Here is a 16,880-nt window from a genome sequence, read left to right on the forward strand (position 1 = left end):
ACTTGGTAGTATACATAGGCACTTTTAAATACCCTAATTTCCAAAGAAACTACTTCCCCAGATAAATTCATCTCTCAGGCTTTACGCAAATGCCTGTATGTACGTTTCAAATGTATTCTTTTGCTTCAGACAATTCTAAGTTTTCGTTCACCTATCATATTTTTGGGCAATGCCCACCTCTTCTCAGTGAGGAATGAGTTCTGAGTTAGGCACATCAGAGATGAGCGCCTTGTATCAATCCTTTGGGTAGCCCCCAGGGAGCTTAGAATAGATGAACCCCAAAATTTGCAAATAATGTCTGCCCTTATCCCTCTAAAACCAGGTTCCCAGCTTCCACCCTGGGAATGTGGAGTGTTATCTTCAAGATCATTGGTGAGCCGGGAACGGAGCAGGGAAAGGATAAGTAAAAATACCAAAAAACTTCCCTACCATTTTCACATTACTTTTTATTGATTTGGTGTCCACTTCATTGCTGTAAACCTGTGACTGTTTTTTGTGATTCTGACAAGGTTGGTTCTGACAGTTTCTGCCTGTTTTTCAATGTTATTTTTCAGTGTTACTGTGGAAAAGCAAGAATTTGGAGCTTCCTGCTGCACCATTTTGTAGACCTAGACTGTTTGTGTTCAAATGCAGTGAAAACAAATTGTTTATTATTTGCCAAAATCAATTAAAAATATCAGGGTCAATGGGTTTTTTCTACCTGCTATAGCAATTTTCTCACCACTTTTTTAGGCTCCACTAATGGATCGCTCACTATTTTTCTAACAGTTTTTGTTCTGCTTTTCTAGCATCTTCCAATAATTTTTTTTTGTCAGTTAGCATTTCCTGCATAACAAAAAAAAATCTCAAAATTTAGTGGCTTAAAAGAAGCAGCATTTACTTAATCCCAATGCAGTAGGATGGCAGTTTGCACTGGACCCAGGTGAATAGTTCACCTCTTCACTCAGCTGGGCTCCCTCACGTGTTGGCAGGGAGCTGCTCCGCAGGTTTACAATGGCCTCAACGGGGAGAGACTGCATCAGCCCTTCTACATTTCTTCGCATCTCACAGGCTTCCCTGGGTTTGATCACATGGTTGCTGTGTTCCAAGAGCACGAGTAGAAGCTAGAATGTCGCTTTCATTCTGGGCTTATAACTAATGTACTGGCATCTCTATTTCATTCTATCAATTAATGACTAGACTGGTTTTGAGGAATGGATAAACTCCCTCTTGAGTGGGATGCACAATTGGTAGCCAATGGAAATCTACCAGATCTGTGTGGACTTCCTTCTCTTCTCTTAGTTTCTCTCCTTTGGGTAACTACCATTACTTCATTTTTAATTTTAGTGATATTTTATTTTTTCTTTTGGTAAGCTGCATTGTACCTTCTTCACTCTACTTCTAGCTTTGTTTCTTCTAGGGACTTTTTTAAGTGGCCTGATTATAGAATTAGCCTTAATCTAACATTCTCATATCCTCAACACGTCACAAATTTTAACTAATCTAATAGGGCTGACTCTTAATAGATTCTACCTAAATTTAAAAATCTATACACCCTTAAAATACTGAAAACCACAATCACATTGATCATGCTTCTTTCTGTCAAAACTTCTTTTGCTCCATTGTTTTGAATACTGATCTCATCATTGCTTTCCAATATTTTCTCTTTACTTTTACACATATTAGCAAATTGCCTTATTGTGTAACTGTGGGGTTGTTGGTTTAGTAATTGTCACTAAAATTATTTATGAAATTGTGTGTGTGTGTGTGTGTGCGTGCTCGTGTGTCTGTGTGTCTGTGTGTGCAGGCGCACATTAGGCTGCTTTCATAAATAATGGACTGAAGTAATTGAATGTGATCACTAATTGTATCAACAGTTTTTGAAGCTTTGGCAACCGCATATAATTACTATTTACAATGTTTTATACTCAAGATAATTTTTCAAACAATGCCATTTTCTGCAAATGGCAACTATATGGACACAGAAAATATTCACGAATGCTAGTGTATACACCAGGCTTTGTTGATGCCCACAGAGGTTTGAATAAAGCTTTTAGGGAAAAAAAAATGTTGAAGCTGTGTTATTAGCCACCCTTTTGTCCTTATCCACTGCAGTAATGTTAGAACACACTATTATTCTTTTTATCATTCGTAATGCAAATTAAAAAAAAATAAGGTCTGAGTACCAGTACTATACCTCAAATCCTACCAAAAAAGTAAATGTTAGAGTATTTTTATTTGGTTGAATTGCTTGTATGAATTCACATATTTTCATGACTCTAAATATTATAAGAATCTAAAGAGCAAAATACAAATAAAATAAATTGATAATTCTTTTTTTAAATTTATGAATTCATTTCTCATAAGTTTACCTAATTTAGTCAACATACAATGGAAATCCATATATAAGAATAAAGTTGGTCTTTAGGTTAAGAAGCATATATATGTGGGTTGTTAGAGTTTAGCTTTTTAAAAAATGGCAAATGTAAAACCTAATATAAAGCCCAATAATTACTTGAATTTTTCATTAAATAATTACGTTGAAAATAATGACAAGTAATATAGAAAATTGAAGTAACACAAGCCACACAATTTCAACTACCTAAAGTTAATAATGGTTAAAATTATGTCTCCCATTACATTGTTTACATGATTGTGATAAACATGATATAAGCATGTACATAAATATTTTATCGGTTACATAATATTCATCCCATTAATGTTCTATATTTTTAGATAACATGTAATTACTAATGACATATATTTTATAGCAATTTTAAAGGGTAATATTATTATATCTGAGCTCTGATCAGCCGTATCTTTTCTGTTACACATGGCTTTCTCTGTTTGCTCCAAAAGATTACATTAAAATAAGTCTCTGTGTCAGTGAGAGAAAGACAAATACTATAGGATTTCACTCATACATGGAATTTAAGAAATTGAACAAATGAACAAAGGAAAAAAAGAGACAAACCAAAAAACAGACTCTTAGTTATACTCTGAAAACAGAGTGACCAGAAGGGAGGTGGTGGGGGGAGATGAATGAAATAGGTGATGGGGATTAAGAGTACGCTTACCTGGGCACCTGGGTGGCTCAGTCAGTTAAGTGTCTGCCTTTCATGATCCTGGGGTCTTGGGATCAAGTTCCTTGTCGGACTTCCTGCTCTGCAGGGAGCCTGCTTCTCTCTCTGCCTCTGCCTCTCTCTCTCTCATGAATAAATAAATAAAATCTAAAAAAAAAAAAAAAAAAAAAAAGAGTACACTTACCTGATGAGCACCGGGTAAAGTACAGAATTGCTGAAATCACTATTATTGTGCACCTGAAACTAAGTTTACACTGTACGTCAACTATACTGGAATCAAAATAAAAATAAATAAAATAAATGTCTCTGTGGATACCTGACAAAGATTTACTTCTGAACGTTTTCCAAGAAAGAATTATAAAATAAAATGATTATGATTGATCTGTATAAAAAATAAAATTACTATTATTGATGCTTACCCTCTGAAGGAATATTATGTTTTCTGAGGGGAACAGTCGAAATCTGGGGAAAAAAAGAAGTGTGCGAGGCAAATAAATTATAACTTACCAGTGTTTTCAGCTCTGTCCTAAAGAGAGGCCACCCAGACTAACTGATGACCTATTAGTTATATCTGACAGATGGCTTCATTGCCCTATGATAACTTGATCACTGAAGCCATCTTTGTTTTGATTCCATAGTCACTTCACTATAATTTTTTTTATTGCATGGTAATTAAAATTACTCAATAACCTTGTGTAATCCATATTTACAAGGTTAGATAATTGTTGATCACAGTCAAAGGTAGACATTTAACTGGAAATCACAAAGCACTAGGTAAGTTCATTACTACTGGATTATCATTGCTTTTAGCCCCTCTCAAATGAAAAAAAGATATACATATGTATATTACCATGTATATACACATATTGATAAATATTTCTAAATATAACCATCTGTACCTATATTAAGCATGAGTTAATACTGATGTCTCAAAACTAATCCATTTAAACATAATAATACATACTTAAATATGCTCTTAACTTGGGACATAATTATTTTATCAATGTTTTGTGTTCTAAAACATTTTTGAAACTGCCTGGGGCAAACACTGGCTACTGCCTATCCAAATGGATTCTTCTTTTTATCTCCCTCCTGCACCCCCAGCTAAAAGACTACATCATTGCATTCTAATCTTAGCAGCTAAGTATGTCCAGGTGACTTGCAGCTAGTGGGGAAGGAAAATTTTGGGGTGGGACTTAGAGGAGACTTCTGAAAATTAAGACAGTCCTCTGGGACATCTCTTTCCTTTACCTTTCCCCCTTTCCTTCAGTTGCCTGGGATTCAGACTAGATGGCTGGATCACTAACAGCCATACTAGATCATGAGGTAATCATGAAGCTAGAAACCCATGTTAGACAGTAAAACAAAAAGAGAAGCCTGGAGTTTTGATAACTCAGAGCTGCTCTACTGTCCCTGGTCTGCCTACATCCAAACATCTTTTATGTGAGGAAAGAATAAACGGCTATTATTTGGCCTGTCTGTTTTGTTCAGCCAAACTAGATGCTAACTGATACAATTTGAAAGTCTTTTAGATATAGTGTTTTTTTCTTTTTCTTTTTCTTCTTTTTCTTTTTCAGAGAGTGGGAGGAGGTGCAGAGAGGGAGAGAATCCCAAGCAGGCTCCATGCCCAATGCTGAGCCTGAAACAGGGCTCAATCTCACAACCCTGAGATCGTGACCTGAGCTGAAATCAAGAGTTAGACACTTAACCGACTGAGCCACCAGGTGTCCCTAGATATAGTTTCTTAAGCAAACTAATTTTCATGACTGCTTATTTATTGTATGCCTCCTCATACTCCAAATAAAAGACTTCCTGGGGAAGGTCATTTAGAGTGAGTCCTAAAGAGGAGTAGTGAAGGGATGGATGTTAGGACCTGTGGGGAAAAGAGAAGAGAGAAGAGGAGAGAAGCCAGGAGAGGTGAGGAGAAGAAAGGGGAGGGGAGAGAAGGTGAAAAGAGGAGGGGAGGAGAAGAAGAAAGAAAGAAGAAAGGGAACATGAGGAGCTTAGAGTGATATCTAGGCCACAGAGATAGTATTATATCATCAAGGAGGTGAGTAAATAAAAGTATATCTTGGGACAAATGTAAAAAATGATTAGATAGCTCAAGCATTGTTGGGAAAGTCTTTTTCCTCTCTTTCCAAGAGTCTGATTACATGAGTGTTAAATCTTTTGTTATATTTGCACAGGTCCCTGAAGCCATGTTATATATAAATATATTTTTTCAGTCTATTTTCTCTGTTGTTTAGATTGTGTAATTTCTATTTTTCTATTTTACCATTCACAGAGTATTTCCTCCATGCAGCTGTTGAACTCATTGACTTGCTTTTATGTTAGTAATTGCAATTTTCTGTTCTAAAATTTCCATTTATTTTTTCTTTATATCTTCTATTTCTTTGTAGAAACTATTTTTCTTTTGTTGTAGGTGTGTTCTAGTTGCTCATTGTAACAATTTACTGAAAATTAAAGCAGTTGCTAACTGATTAAAGCAGTTGCTTTAATTTTTGTCAGATAATTTTAACTCCTCTGTCACATTTGTATTGATTTTTTTCATTGTTTTCCAGGATTATTGAGGTATACTTGACACATGACATTCTGTAAGTTCAAGGTGTACAACATGATGATTTGATAATATATATATTGCAAAATGCTTACCACAATGAGGTTAATTAACCCACCCATCACCTCACATAGATAACTTTTTTTTTTTTTTTGGTGGTGGTGGTGAAAACTTTTAAGATTTACACTCTGCAATTTTCAATATACAACACTTTAACTACAGTCACAATGCTCTACATTGGATCCCCAGAAGTTATCTAATTTAAATGGGAAGTCTGTATCCTTTGACCATCTTCACCCATTTCCCCTACCTCCCTATCCCTGGCAACCAACAATAAATTTTGTTTCAATGAGGTCAGGTTTTTTAATAATCCAGATATAAGTGGCATCATATAGTATTTGTCTTTATCTGACTTACTTCACTTAGCCTAATGCTCTCAAATTTCATCCTTGTTGCCACAAATGGCAAGATTTCCTTGTTTATGGCTGAATAATATTCCATTGTGTGTGTGTGTATATACAGTGTATACACACATACATCATATTTTCTTTATCCATCCATCCACAATGGATACTTAGGTTGTTTTCATGTCTTAGCTACTATAAATAATGCTGCAATGACCATGGGAGTGCAGATATCTCTTTAAGAGAGTGATTTCATTTTGCAAATACACCTAGAAGTGGGATTGCTGGAACAAAGCATAGTTCTATTTTTAATTCTTTGAAGAACCTCCATATTGTTCTCCATAGTGACTGTGCCAGCTTCATTCCCACCAACAGTGGACAAAGCCTTTCCTTTTCTCCACATTCTTACCACTACTTGTTATTTATTATTTTTGATAATAGCCATTGTAATGGATATGGGGTAGTATCTCATAGTGGTTCTAATTTATACTTCCCTGATAATTAGAGATGTTTGAGCACATTTTCATGTACGTGTTAGCAACATGTATACATCTTTGGAACAATGTGTATCCAGGTCCTCTGGCCATTTTTAAAATTGGAACATTTGTTTAGTGCTATTAAGTTGTATGAGTTACTTATATATTTTAGATAATAATCCCTTATCAGATAGATGATTTGCAAATATTTTCTACCATCATATAGGTTGTTTTTCATTTCGTTGGTTTCCTTTGATGTGGTTCCAGTTGTTTATTTTTGCTTTTGTTGCCTGTGCTTTATATCATTTCCAAAAAAATCACTGACGAGACAATGTCAAGAAGCTTTTTCCCTATGTTTTGTTTAGGAGTTTTATGGTTTCAGGTCCAACCTTTAAACTTCAATTCACTTTGAGATATATTTGTGAGTAGTGTAAGATAGGTGTTGTTTCATTCCTTCATATATGATCATGCAGTTTTGCAATATCATTTATGGAAAACACTATCTCTTCCCCATTTAATATGCATGATTCCCTTGTCAGATATTAGCTGATCATCTCCGTGTAGGTTTATTTCTCAATTCTCAATTCAGTTCCATTGATCTTTGTGTCAGTGGTTATGTTAGTACTGTAATGTTTTGATCACTCTAGCTTTGTAGTAGAGTTTGAAATCAGAAAATGTGATACCTCCAGCTTTTTTTTCCTGTTTGTGTTGAACTTGTTTTGTTCATACATCTTTTTTTCCTAATTTCATTTAGTTGTCTGTGTGATTTTGTAGTTCACTGAACTTCTTTAAGAGGATTAATCTAAATTCTTAGGCTGACAATTCATAGATCTCCAATTCTTTCGACTCAGTTTTAGAGTTTTATTAGTTTCCTTTGGTGGTGTCATTTTTTACCTGATTTTTCATAATCCATGTGTACTTGTATTGCTATCTATGCATTGAGTTAAGCAGTCTCCTCTTCCAGACTTTACAAGTTCACTTTGGCAGGGAAAGACTTTCACTGGTCAGCTCATCTTGGGGTACAGGACAGGTCAGCTGATAGTATCTGTGGGCAGGTGAAGCTTGCTATTGGTATCTCTAGTTGGGCAAGACTAATACTTGTGCTCTAAAGTTGGGGGGGGGTACCACAGGCTGGGCTCCACAGTTGGGAGAGGCTGCTGGCTGTGTTCCGTTCAGGGGGAGCCAGTAACTGGGCTCTGAAATACCTTCTGGTCAAGAAGAGTCACAGGTTGTATTTCCTGACAGGATGGTGCCACTCGTGGAATCTATCATTGGGCAGGCCTGTGGGCAGTAGTCTGCACTTGCTCCTGATTGGATGGAGTCTCAGGTTATGCTCCCCAACTAGATGGTGCTGCTAGCTGGACTCTGTTCAGTGGGGCCACTGATCAGGCTTTACAGTGGGACAGAGTCTCAGGTCTTGCTCTAAAATCAAGTGTGGTCTCAGGCTATGCCCTGAAACTGGGAAAGGCTATAGGTTGGGCTTTGCAATTGAGTCAGCCATAGCTGTGCTATGCTGTTGGGTGTGGTTGTTGGCAGGGCTCTGGGATCAGGCCTGGCCCCCAGCTTTACCCTACAGCTGTGTGGGGCTGGAGACTGTGCTTCAAATTGGACTAGCTGGCTGTCCAAGTTCCCAGATCAGCTGGGGCCACAGGCTATGCGCCACAATTGGACAGGGTCCCTGGCTGGGCTCCCTGCCTAGGTGATGCCACAGGCTGGTCAGCAATCAGGTAGGGCCATATGCCCAGGTCTGCCACTGTGGGGGAGGGTTTGTTGGCTGCTTAGGGTCACTGTTTAGGTTCATATTTTACGTGGAGCCAGAGGCTCTATTCAACTGTTGGGCAAAGCTGTTTGCTTGGCTCCCTCCCTGCGTGGGCCACAGGATATGGTCTGAGGCTGTTGGGCATGTGTGGTCACACCTCTCAACAGGGGGGACTGAACATTATGCTCAGCATTTGGGCAGGACCATGAATTGCTCCCCTGCCCAAGCAGGCCATGGGATGTGGTCTATAGCTACTGGACTTCTGTCACCTCATTCTAACTTCACTTAATTATAACGTCACATGAAAACCAGTGTAGGGCATGGATTATCTTAACTAGGTAATAAGAGTATTGTGGTCCACATTTTTCAAATCATTGGACTACTGCTTCCTTGCATCCATCATGTCTCATGATCATACTGACCTGGATTATTTTCATGGCTTGACCAATTTAGGGGTCATGGAAAAACCAATGTTTTGGTTCTCCAAAGTACCAAATCCAAGACTTTGCTATGTATTATGTTAGGCAATGACTTGCATTATTTAAAAAAAAAAAAACAACAACTATAAAATATTTTCAAGACACAAAGTCATTTGCCTCAAATACAGCAAAAACAAAATAAAACAAAACACCTATTTAAAAAGTTTTCAGTGGGGCACCTGGGTGGCTCAGTCAGTTAAGAATCTGCCTTTGGCTCAGGTGATGATCCCAGAGTCCTGGGATCAAGCCCCATGTGGGGCTCCTTGCTCAGCGGGGAGCCTGCTTCTCCCTCTCCCTCTGCCTGTCACTCCCTCTGCTTGTGCTTGTGCTCTCTTTCTGTCAAATAAACAAATAAAAATGTTTAAAAAAAAAAGGTTTCAAAACATTGAGCCATGAGCCAAAGCATTACCCATTTTAAATTTCTTGGCACCATGGTATCTGTGAACATAACTTGAAGTCCTCTGATTCCATCTCCACTATCTGACTTGGTCTCTGCATTCTTAACAACTTCACTCCTAGCAAGACTCATGGATGTGAATTCTACGGCACACTGCTTGCTTATAAGGTAGAGTTTCTATCTGATGCTAATTGGATCAACTTTCTAACTATTCAACACATAGACGCATTCCCTAGACAACTGCACGTTTAGGAGACAGCGACATTTATGGTTCACTAGAATTTTGCCAAATCACTCTCACTCTGAGACATGAAAACTGGCTACCTTATTTAAGATCAATTTTTTTTTTAAAGCAACAGGGTGCATTTTGTTAATTTGCCTAGTATCAAGCATTGAACGTAACATTGATCAGATATCTAGTTTACATGGGAGCATTTTAAAATAATATGCTTTCTTACATGTATATTTTACCCAGAAACACATTTCTATTTCTTAAAAAAAAGAGGCTGCCAGATATGATTTACATTAGAATCCCACATACCTCATAGTCTCAGTAGTTCTAGAATATGCTGTTAAAACATATCTTTAAGTTTAGCAAAGCATATCTTTTAAAATGTCAAACATTTGCTAAACTTAACTGAAAATGATTTAGTAGTCCTTGGGTACTGCTTGCTTTTGGATAAAAGTTGCCCTGAAAGAAGCCAATAATAGATAGTAATATCTGAAAATGGTTTCTACCTGGAAAGTTGAAAATGAGCTAAACAGCTTTATTTTTTCTTACCATAACCTCTAGGATTCAGGGGAAATGCATGTTCTTTTTATTGAATTCTGCCAATTGACATAATCTATGAACAGAAAGGAGACTAGGTGCAAGTTAATACTTCAAAAGAATTGTTCAAAATGCATAACTTTCCTAAGGCAATGAGATAGGGCAAACTGATCTTCAAATAACTCTTATTCAAAAATTCTCTCCCTGGTAGAATCGTTGATTAACTTTGACGTGTATCAACAAAGAAACATTATAGCTTATTTCTTCACGTTGTAAAAACTTTTACAAATTGGTCTCCAATAAGGACAATACAAATACACAGAAAAAGTTTTACCCACCTAGCAATGTTTCTCCAAATGTTGACTGGCTTGAGTAATTTCACGAGTATCTTGAAAGGATCTTTCCTAGTTAGGAAATAAAATTAAAAATTAAAAAAAAAAAAAACTCAATGTGTAATCATTTGTTTTGTGAACATTTTTTCTCATATTGACTTCTAATGTGAGCTCAGGAATATAAACTTTAGATACCACAACATTACTTTGAGATAAGAAGTGAACATACAGAATGTTTAAGTTTATTTTCTATATCCTCAACATTAAAGAATCTATGATACACAGATAATCATATATGATTAGAAACATGATTTTTTTTTTTGGTTAAATTTTGTTACGGTATTTCTCTATTTTCTGTGTGTGAAAACATATAGATGGGCAATAAGAAAACTTCTCAAGGAAAGATGTTACTGAAAGCTCTAATATCATATACATTCTTTATTTAAAAATAGAAAGGTAAGAAAGAAGGAATTATTTCCATTCTCTCTTCATTTTCTGTTATGAGGCTCTTATTTGTATTGGTCTTCTGTAAAATGAAATAGAATATAAGAAACAATGGACTATTTTTGTATTATTTGATTCTGGTGCATGACCAAACTGATTATGCCGCATCACTGTAGAATTCTATCCCACCTCAGGGAACAAAAACAACATGGCGGCTGTGATCTATACCTGGACGTTTATAAATTTAAAATTTAGCTCCTTTTAAGCTCATATGTCTTTATCTATGATCAGTTTCTCTAACTCCTAATTTTGAATAGAGAAATATAATCTTGTAAGTACACTGGAATTTTAAGTACTGAATTTATATTCATTTTATTACAGAAAATATATGACATTGCATAAACAATTATGAACACTATAATGAATAAGAGTATAATGAAGTTGTTAGGTGTTGGAAAAATACTTAGACTCAGTTCTACATCCCAGTGGTAGTTAGATGATTCTGGGGGCATTGCTTACCTGACAGTTTACAGATAAACAAACACCTAACACCCAAACTTAGAAGACTGTTGGTGACTAAGTAATACAAGGCCCAAATGTGCTTAATCTACTGTCTGGCACAGAGTTAGCAATAAATATATGTTAGCTCTTTTAATAGACTCTTATGATTGAATGTGGAAAAACAATTAAGTTAGTCTTCTGCACAACTTTAACTCCATTTTTTAAGCATCTCAGTAAGTGACATAATAATTATGGCTCATTAATTTTTAGATGTTTTGGTAAATTGTAAATTCGGTGACTTCTATAGAATGAAAAATATATGTTTTGCAAATCCTACAGAGAGATTAAGTATAGCAGAATTTAATAAGGGTCAATTATGTGAATACCGAATTATACTCTGTATTTAAATTAAATAGACCATAAAGTTTTCACCAGATAAGTGTAGTGACACCTTTTCAATTTTTTTATATGCTCCCTTTGAATTCTCTACCACAAGTCAGATATTTTTGACAAGGACATTTCTTCCAGTTGCTCCACCTCATCTCTAAAATTTTTCTAAGGTTAACCATATTTCTAGGAGTTTTAGGCTAAAATTTACAGGTTTTTTCATTATCGACTAAAATACTGAACTCCCTCTTATCTCACAAATGTTCTGTTTGATTTTGGCAAATTATTTAATTTCCCTCAGACTAAAACTTGGGCCTAGAGCAAGAAGCCCTTATTTGTTCCAGTTCTAAAATTCCAGGTTTTGCTCAATAGGAAGACTCTCTCTGTTTACATATTTAAATAGGTGTGACTGTGACAATTCCAAGACCAATCTTGGCTGCGAATGACACTAGCTGGAAGGGCCTAAACTCTTTTCTGACATTATGCGTATGAGATTAGGTAGGTCATAATTACACTATTTCCCTCTAAAGAATAAAAAGTATGCCTAACATTCTTGAGTCTGAAAAATGAAATTTACATGTTTTCTGCCCTTTCAGTAAATGCAGATTAAAACACAACCTAGCATCACATTGTTATAGTGGTGATTTTTAAATCCTTCTTAATAATAATAATAGAACTCCTCCTTCACTCATCCTGGGCTGTGCATTATGCATGGTGCTTTACATATGCTAGCTCAGTTAATCCCATAGGCCACACTAAGTGCTTAGCATTTGCTGAGGCTTTAAAATAACTTAAGCACAGGAAAAGTTCTTTAGAGCATTTATTTCTGACAATTACCTAAGAGGTGCTATGTAACTACTACCATAAATATAGTTTCTTATCCTGGTGAACAAGAGAAATGCAATGTACATGTAACATGGAATTTAAAAATTTGGTACACACACCAGAGTGTTAACAAACCTACTGAAGATAACACATCAGGTGATTTTTGACTCTGACAAGGAATTATACATTTTGATTAATAACAAAACAAAATTATTCAAAGGAAATAAAATAGTTTAAAATGATTAAACAAACATTCTGAACACCTTTTTTTTTTTTTTAAAGATTTTATTTATTTATTCGACAGAGATAGAGACAGCCAGCGAGAGAGGGAACACAAGCAGGGGGAGTGGGAGAGGAAGAAGCAGGCTCATAGCGGAGGAGCCTGATGTGGGGCTCGATCCTAGAACGCCGGGATCACGCCCTGAGCCGAAGGCAGACGCTTAACCGTTGTGCCACCCAGGCGCCCCTGGAACACCTTTTTTAATTGTTGACTTTTTTCTGATTTTTAAAACATCATGGACGTATTCCTTGCATATTGCCAAAATCATGAAATCTCAAATTCAAAAACACACTTAGAGACTCAGAAAAAGGAAGGAAATTAGTTTAACTATTAACGGCACTTATTCACAGATGGTTAGTATTTATTTATTAGTAATATGATTATTAGCATCTTTCAGTATATATAATACATAATGAATAATATATAATGACATATATATACAATACATCATATATATATTATGTTACAAATATATATATACTGGAACAGACTTGATGAGGCAAATTTCAATTTATATTTTCCACATGTAAATTTCCACATGTAAATTTCAATTTATATTTTGCCAAATAGCCAACCAGTTGTCCCACTGCTATAATGTTAAAAATATTTTGTGTTCCATGATCAGCTTTGCCATTTTTATTTAACAGAAAAATGGCATTTTTAAAAACTAAGTTCTGTTTATGAATTTTATATTCTTTTATCCAGTATCTTACAAAGAACAAAAAACAAAGCAACATCTGAGAAACAGAGAAACTGAAGAAAACCAAACTGCTCAATATTCCAATTCTCTAATTTTTCTGAAAATACTTTAGAATGCCTTACTTAAAGCCCAAATATTCTTCTTTGCTTGACAATTTTATCTTTGATTCAGTTTTACTAAACATCATTCCCAGACCATGCAAAACAGGCTACTGTCTACTTAGGTACATAAGGCCAATGATAGAGCTATTTTGAAATATCAGCACATTGCCAAAGATTTCCATTTTCCTCTGGGCAGACCGACCCACTCTGTGACTTCCGCTTCCGTGGACCTGAGAGCAAGGACTGTCTCCTTCTTCAGTCTATTTTGATAATATCTGTGCTCATGAAAAATTGATAAACAAAATAATTCCAGCTTTTTCTTTTAATTCATCTTATTGCATTTAAGCAGTTGAATGTAATAAAGAAATGCAATTGGGATATTACTGAGGACTTTTTGTTTATACTGCAATTTTTATAAATTCCTATTTAATTCTTTTCAATAGTTTAATTTGCCCATTTTATTGCAGAAATCACAGTAAAAATAAATGAAAGTTTGTGAAACGGTATAATTTTTCTTTAATATTATATCTTCCAAATAAATTAGCAGAAATGAAATTACTGGAAGAAGAATATGAATGTATTAAAATGCATAATATGTATTGCAATTTAGCTTCCAAATGAAAATGAACACATAATGCCATCAGAATTACTGACAGTCTTATAGACAAAACTGTACTAAGTTGTGGATTCGTGTTTCATTCGTTATTCATTTACAATTCACTACTGAGCACCTGCCGTAGGCCACTCACTGTTCTGAGTTCTCTTGTGTTACTTTAATGGGCTTTTCCTACCTGTAGGTGTGTAACATCCGGGTGCGACCTTTGTTTTTGAATTTTCTGCTCAGATTGGTTGCTCAGTTTCCTACTGAATAAGTTTTGATTGTGTGAGCGTTTTATTTACATTTCCTTCTGACTGAAAAGTCATAGTTTGTTCATTAATCACCACAAAAATATAGAACACAAAACATGAAAAGTCTCTAGCAGTAGTCCAGAAAGATCTGCAGCAACAGCTTTACTCAGATGCTTTACAATATTTTAAAACGGGTTTCACATAATGAACATACATAGGTAAGTTAATGTATAAGGTTATGTCTACTAATATATATCTGAGCACTCACTGAGGAGTGGGCGCTGCTGTATGCTTGAATATCTCATTTCATCCTTACATCCCTGTGTGGTATATAGTTTTATTTTGTCCATAAGCTATTCTTTATTCTGATCTAACTGTATATGCTCAAAAAACATTCTCACTCTTTCTTCCGCCCCCATCCCACGGACTCTCATTTAGTTTTTCTCAAAAAAGTAGTCTGGATCTTTCTCATGTTCTTCCAATCCTTTGTCATTGTACTAGTTCTACCCACTACCTCTTTCAAGACCTTATTGTTAAACTTTCAAGAATCTTCTCCCACTCCCATTGTTAGCCTGACTCAAGAAAACCCAGCACTTGCATATCAAAAAACTTAGAATTTTAGAAGTATATTTACCCTGAGGAGCACCAAAAATTTGCTTTGGGAGCCAAATACTAGAATAGCATTTGTCAAATACCAAATAGACAGATTTCCCCCCTTTGAATTTCTGCTACAAGTTATCCTAGTTAAACTTGGGTAATCTGAATGACTTTGATTTTTTTTTTTTAAGATTTTATTTATTTATTTGGGGGAGAGAGAGAGCACGAGCAGGAGGAGCAGCAGAGGGAGAGGGAGAAGCGGACTCCCCACTGAGCATGAAGCCCACTGTGGGACTCAACCCCAGGACTCCGGGATCGTGACCTGAGCCTAGAGCAGCCGCTTAAACGACTGAGCCACCCAGGCGCCCGCATGACTTTGATTCTTATTGAAAGATAAAATATAAAAAAGTACAGAAGAGAAAAATCACAAAGAATAATATCTCAAGATATCTTACCATATAAATTTACCAATGGGAATATAAAATATTTATAGAGTAAATATATTAGCCATATGCCTGTCCTATTTACTACCTCTATTTTAATTTCTCTTATAACTTCATTTTTAATGTTTTTAAATTTAAAACATTATGTTTAGTGTATAGTTTTTTTTTTTAATGCAGTTTCTTCTTTGTGGTTTTTCTGTAACATCTACATCAGTTATTGCCCTTGATGTTGCCTTGACTCTGTGTCAACTCATATAAACCTTGACTTAAAAAGTATTCTATAAAATTTGAGTACTTCATATAAGTCAATATACTACAACACAGTAATTCTGAATTTTTTTTTAATTTTTGGAGGACTCACAGTGAGGGACATATCCCAGCATGCACTGAACTTAAAAACTTACCTATATAGAGAGTGCTCCCACAGCTGATCGCCAAAAAGTCTGTTTTTTTTTTACAAAGATTTTATTTTATGTATTTATTTGAGAGTGAGAGAGAGAGCACAAGAGGGGGGAGGGGGGAGAAGAAGGGAGAGGGAGAGAGAGAAACTCTCAAGCAGACTCCCTGCCGAGCCCCGAGCCAGTGCAGGGTGCAGAGCTCTATCCCACAACCCTGAGACCATAACCTGAGCCAAAACCTGAGCCAAGAGTCAGATGCTCAACCAACAGAACCACGCAGGTGCCCCTGAAAGTCTGTTTTTAATCTTCTACTTTGCATAAAGCCTCACTTCACCTCCATCTCTCTCCTTTATCATATACTTCTTTCTTCCCCGTAACTGGAGGATTTTATGTCATTCAGAAATCAATAACATTTACTGCATACCACATACCCAAGAACAGAAATCATGTTTAGTGACACCTGGACCTTAGAATAAAAACTAAATGGAGAAGTGCCAGCCAAGTTAGCTTTTTCTTGTTTCTTGTACATGAGCTACAAGCAAATTAATAATTTTGACTAAAAAACTACAAAATTAAGCCCATCTATCAAACAGAAATATTACTATTTTGTGGGTTATATTATAAAGACCATAATAAAAATAAAATAATACAATCATCAAGGAATTTCATTTTATCTAGGACAACCGGGCCCCATATTCTCTTTAGAAAAAAAAAAATGTTTTCTTTCCTAAAGCGTATATGATTGCTAGGAATTTTAAGAAATTGACTTGCTTCAGGCAAGCAATTCTGTATCTTTTCAGGCAGTCTGCTTTGCTTTCCTAGATGTTAACTTCATTCTTAAGAAGGCTTTTTCTTAGGTACCTAAGATGTGCTGGTAGATAGGCACACCAGTCCCCTCTTTATTTTGGCAAAGGCCCATTCTTGGACAATGACTCCATCCAGGGGAATGGGGTATTATGACTGAACTGTGGCATGTGCGTCATATGTGAAGGCAAGGACGTGTAACTTACAACCACACCAGCTCCCTTACACAAAACAGAAATCATGGATGGGAAAGAAAAACTAAATTAAAAAATATTCAATATTGTCTCTCTTTATTAAAAGTAGATAATGGCAGTGT

At 35.8% G+C, this 16,880-nt stretch overlaps 1 long non-coding RNA gene across 2 annotated transcripts in view; it reads right to left on the reverse strand.

Moving 5' to 3' along the window:
- LOC123801085 (uncharacterized) overlaps positions 1 to 16,880 on the reverse strand; it is a 424,009-nt gene that overhangs the window by 292,902 nt on the left and 114,227 nt on the right. For both annotated transcript variants that reach the window (XR_015725929.1, XR_015725930.1), the window contains exons 3-4: positions 10,242 to 10,307; positions 3,057 to 3,209 (exon numbers count right to left, since the gene is read on the reverse strand). This is a non-coding gene — a long non-coding RNA (uncharacterized LOC123801085). The remainder of the gene's footprint in view (positions 1 to 3,056; positions 3,210 to 10,241; positions 10,308 to 16,880) is intronic.

This window comes from Ursus americanus, chromosome 10, assembly GCF_024610735.1.
Source record: "Ursus americanus isolate L20-20 chromosome 10, mUrsAme1.1.p, whole genome shotgun sequence".
In the NCBI taxonomy this organism is placed as follows: domain Eukaryota; kingdom Metazoa; phylum Chordata; class Mammalia; order Carnivora; family Ursidae; genus Ursus; species Ursus americanus.